This window comes from Triticum urartu, chromosome 2, assembly GCF_003073215.2.
Source record: "Triticum urartu cultivar G1812 chromosome 2, Tu2.1, whole genome shotgun sequence".
Taxonomy (NCBI): domain Eukaryota; kingdom Viridiplantae; phylum Streptophyta; class Magnoliopsida; order Poales; family Poaceae; genus Triticum; species Triticum urartu.
This window is the reverse complement of record NC_053023.1, coordinates 529,559,218-529,564,899: the sequence shown is the minus strand read 5'-3', so window position 1 is coordinate 529,564,899 and position 5,682 is coordinate 529,559,218.

The following is a 5,682-nucleotide window of genomic DNA, read 5'->3' as shown; positions in this document are numbered from 1 at the left end:
ATCTCTCTTAATCCTTTCTACGAGAATAAGTAGTGTGCCAAATCCATTGTTTGTCATCAATTTAATTGATGAAGGACAAGCATAACATAATTCTTATTCTTGTTCATCCAAGTGATTAATTCTTTATTCCGGAGGCCCTTCAAATTCTCAGTTTCATTTGTTTCATCTTTTCTTTTCCCGGAGTTCCAACCTCTTTCACTTATATTATCACGGAGATCTCTATATAAATCATTGCGAGGCTTCAATCTTATTCTTTTCATCATTCAATTATTTCGGATCATTCTTTTGTTACCGGAGTACTTCATCAAGGTTCTACATGATGGTTCATCAAGGTTTTATACTCCTTCTCGAAGTGTTCATCGAGATTCTTTTCTAAGGAGCTCAAGCATTCTCATCTTGCAATCCGGAGTTCAATCTTTCTTCCGTATCTTTGGAGGAGGTATTATGTCATTCTTGATAATTTGAGTTCATGTTTCATGGTTCACAAGTTGTCCGGAATGACATATTTTAAACCCATCATTTTCAATTCGTTCATGAGTTCCTTGGTAACCCATCAATCTCTTCATTGGAGTTACCTTGGGTTATATTTCACCTAAAGCCTTCCCTAAGGATCGTTGCTATCTATGGTGTTTATAAACGACCCTAGTCTTCATTTATTCTCCCGGTGAGATAAGTTTCTCGTCTTCTTGTTCATATCAATCCAATCTTGTTTTTTGTGAGTGGCAGGTTGTCACCTCATAATTTGAGGTATCCCATAAGACCATATCAAGATTATTCTTTTCGTTGTTGGTTTTTCCAACAACTCCATTCTAGCATTTGTTGTTATCGTGCTCTCTCAAGATCTTGTTTCACTTCGTTCATTCCATTCCATTCTTACTTTTGTTCTGGAGGCATTGTGATATTGCTCTCTTCAACCCATCTTCTTGTTTTGTCAGGATCATGTTCTTTTCTTGGTTTATCCATTTAACCGTACTGTTGTGTCCTGTGCTCAAGTCCTTTTTCATCCTATCAAGTCTTGCATCTCTTTTCTACCGGAGTGCTTTCAACTTCGTTCATCTTCATTGTATTCTTTCATTCAAATTTGTTCAACCTTTTCAGGGTTCTTTGTTTTCACTTGTTTGTCAAAGAAGCAATTTGTTTTACCTCTTCTCTTATCTCTTCCGCTTTCCCTCCGGTGCCATTCTAGATCTCGGGACGAGATCCTCTCGTAGTGGTGGAGTGTTGTGACGCCCCGAGACCGATGTGCCAGGTGTCCTCCAGTTTTTCGCCGTCGTTGCCATGTCATTTGCTTGCGTGTTGCATCTTATCATGTCATCATGCCTTCATCTCATAAATCTTTTGCAACTCAACTAAATAAATTGCATGGATCTTCGGTCCATTTAAATCGAGGGAATTCACATGGTGATTCTCTTTATAACATATCCTCCCAATATTAGGGAGCTAAATAAAAATATTCCATTCGCTTGGAGTTAACGCAAACACATTTGCAAAATATCCCAATGCCTTTGTTATCTTAATTCTCGGTCTCCAACATGGCCATATATTTCTTTCATCATATTCGGAGCTCTACCAAAAATCCGAACATTTTTGGACACATCTTTTTCCTAGCCCTTATTCAAACCATTTGAATTAAATTCAAATGACTTTGAATTAAATCCTTGCAATCTTGCCTCTCCTATTTTCGTGGACCGTGCACATTTTTTTAACGAGTCCGTGATAATTATCCACGAGTCCAACTTCGTGTCCTAACCCCCCCCCCCACTTTATTTCTTTGTCTTCTCTTGTTTTTCTAATAAAGAAAATTATAAGAGAAGGAAGGGAGAGAGATATTTGGAGGGAGTGGTGGCCTGCACCACTGCCCACTTGGGCCTCCCAACGTCCAGCAGCCGCACCAATGGCCCAAGGCCCAGCCGGCCCCTGCCTAGCTAACCCTAGCCGCCAGCTGAGCCCGATCGCTTCTCCCTCTCGTTCCCATCACCGCCGCCAGAAGCCAGCTCCCCCGATCCCACTTCTCTCCTTGTTTCCCTCCTCCTCACACGCTCGCAACAGAGGTCGGGATCCCGATCCCGATCCCAGCATGCGCGAGCCAGTGCCGCCGCCTTCTCCACTCCGGTGAGGCCGCCGCCACGCCATCTCGCCTCCTTCCCGTCTCCCGCGAGGGCCGCCGCGCCAAGTCCCTGGAGCCCCGCCGCCCGTTCGTCGCCCCACTGCTGCGTCTTGCGCGCCCGCCGCCGCCTTCGTCACAGTGCCGCCGCCTTCCCCACTCTGGCGTGGACGCCAGCCACCAGAGCCTCCCAGTCGGCGAGCCCCTTCCTCGTCGGGCCTCATCTTCTTCTCCTCGTGTGCGAGCTGCACCGCGCCGAGCCACCCGGAGCCCTCACCACGCTCGACCCCAAGCTCTCCTCCTCGCCGTCCATCTCCAGCCCCGTCTCCGCCGTTGTCCAGGCCGCCGCTGGCCCTCCACGGCCACGGGATCCTCCCATGCCTCCTTGCCATGCCTTCCCTGCTCACCTTCATGGACGCCCCTGCCACATGTTGCTCCACTTGCCCCGTCATAGCCGTCGTTTGCCTTCTCAAGCAGTGCTGTTCGCCTCGACTTCGAGTTCACCATGTATGGGCAGAACCCCACCAAGTTGTTGCCTCTTGCTCCTGCGATGTGTTGCGTGCATTCGAAACTAGATTGGAACCTCAAGCATCAAGTACCCTGAAGACCCCGTCATCGTCAAGTTCCACTTGGACAAGTGTACCTCTACGTCCTGGACTGCCAAGTACATGGATACGCTAAGTCCCGCTTCGAACGTGTACGACTACACCCGGTGATGCAACAGGTACCCCGACAACGTGTACATCTACACCGCCAAGACCGGACCGACAAGTACCCCGACGTCGTGTGTACCACTACTGTCGCCCCGAGGACGTTGGATTCGTTAAGTACCTCTTCGCGAGTACCACTACCATCGCGTGGATCCGCCAAGACCGTGGAGTAAAACGCCAAGTACCCCTACGCGCGAAGGCGCCAAGACCATTTCGGGATTCACCAAGTGCCACTACGGTGACATGAACATCTACGAAAACTTGGGCAACGATAAACATGTACCACTACCGTCACCGAGATCGCGAGAACCTCTACCGCCGTCGCGAGAATGACTACTTCCTCTACTTTGCACCGAACAAGAACTGCCCCACTTGCACGCTGCGAAGGTATAACCTCGAGGCGACGTCAGTGAATGAATGCTTGTGATGTTTGAGATGCTCGGGTTTGCACCGTGTCCAAATTGTCACCCATTTCCTTGTCGCCAACTCGTGGGACGCCCGGAATCCGGGAGCGCCCCACCATCTTTTGCACGCATCCGCACACTTCTCCTTTGCATCGGTATCTCAATCGAGTTACCGGAACCGGAATGTTGCCGTGGCACCATTTCCGTTGTCGTTGCCGTGGCACCCCTTTAGTTTTCGCCACGATGACAAATGCCTCATATCTTATCATGTCAACATTTTCATAAATATTGCATAAACTTGAATATGTCATCCGCATCATGTTAACAACTTTAAGATGGTTAAAATTTGTTGTTGCTTTAATTTGCTTATGCATATGGGGACTTACCGTATTTGTTATTTGTTATATCCGGCCCCATTTAAATTGTTTAGATGATATAGTTTTGTTATGCTTCACCTCTTGCCATGTTAACCAACATTTAATATTGTGGGGTACCTAACCGAGAGTGAACTAAATAAGTGATGTGGTGTTTCGTCAATATGCAACTCATTGCATATTGAGCTCCACTTAATTTGTAGGATTGCTTGTGCACTTTGCCATGCCATGCTTCATTAAACCGGACATGCATCATACTTGTTTGTGCATCATGCCATGTCTATGTGGTGGTTGTTTACTATGTTGTTTGCTTCTTTCCGGTGTGCTTCTTCGGGTTGTTTCCGACAACGTCATGTTTGTGAGGATCCGTTCGACTACGTCCGTTTGTCTTCTTCATGGACTCGTTCTTCTTCCTTGCGGGATTTCAGGCAAGATGATCACACCCTCGAAATCACTTCTATCTTTGCTTGCTAGTTGCTCGCTCTTTTGCTATGCCCATGCTGCGATACCTTCCATTTGCTTATCATGCCTCCCATATTGTTGAACCAAGCCTCTAACCCACCTTGTCCTAGCAAACCATTGTTTGGCTATGTTACCGCTTTGCTCAGCCCCTCTTATAGCGTTGTTAGTTGCAGGTGAAGATTGAAGTTTGTTCCTTGTTGGAACATGGAGATACCGTTCCTTATTGGAACATGTTTACTTGTTGGGATATCACTATATATCTTATTTAATTAATGCATCTATATACTTGGTAAAGGGTGGAAGGCTCGGCCTTATGCCTGGTGTTTTGTTCCACTCTTGCCGCCCTAGTTTCCGTCATATCGTTGTTATGTTCCCGGATTTTGCGTTCCTTACGCGGTTGGGCTATTATGGGAACCCCTTGACAGTTCGTCTTAAGTAAAGCTCTTCCAGCAATGCCCAACATTGGTTTTACCATTTGCCACCTAGCCTTTTCTTTCCCTTGGGTTCTGCAGACTCAAGGGTCATCATTATTTTAACCCCCCCGGGCCAGTGCTCCTCTGAGTGTTGGTCCAAACTGTCAGCCGCCGGTGGCCACCAGGGGCAACTCTGGGCTGGCCTACCGGAAGTTTGGACAATCTGAGTGTGCCCTGAGAAAGAGATATGTGCAGCTCCTATCGGGATTTGTCGGCACATTCGGGCGGTGTTGCTGGTTTAGTTTTACCCTGTCGAAATGTCTTGTTGTACCGGGATACCGAGTCTGATCGGAATGTCTCGGGAGGAGGTCTATTCCTTCGTTGACCATGAGAGATTGTGATGGGCTAAGTTGGGACACCCCTGCAGGGATTTGAACTTTTGAAAGCCGTGCCCGCGGTTATGGGCAGATGGGAATTTGTTAATGTCCGGTTGTAGAAAACCTGAAGTTGACCTTAATTAAAATGAATCAACCGCGTGTGTAACCGTGATGGTCTCTTTCCGGCGGAGTCCGGGAAGTGAACACGGTGTTGGAGTTATGCTTGACGTAGGTTGTTTTAGGATCACTTCTTGATCATACTTTTATTGACCGTGCTTTGCCTTCTCTTCTCGCTCTCATTTGAGTATGTTAGCCACCATATATGCTAGTCGCTTGCTGCAGCTCCACCTCATACCTTTTACCTTACCCATAAGCTTAAATAGTATTGATCGCGAGGGTGCGAGATTGCTGAGTCCCTGTGACTCACAGATACTTCCAAAACCAGTTTGCAGGTGCCGATGTTACCGAGCAGGTGATGCAACCAAGCTCAAGGAGGAGCTCGTTGAAGATCTTATCCTTTGTGTTGTTTCGTTCTAGTTGATCAGTAGTGGAGCCCAGTTTGGGTCGATCGGGAACCTTTGTCGCACTTGGGGTTCTTCTTTTATTTTGGTTCCATACTCGGACCTTGATTGTATTTGGATGTTGTAATGCTTTATTCATGTATTGTGTGAAGTGGCGATTGTAAGCTAACTATGTATCTCTTTCCCTTATGTATTACATGGGTTGTGTGAAGATTACCTCACTTGCGACATTGCTTTCAATGCGGTTATGCCTCTAAGTCGTGCTTCGACACGTGGGAGATATAGCCGCATCGAGGGCGGTACAACGTACCCCCAAA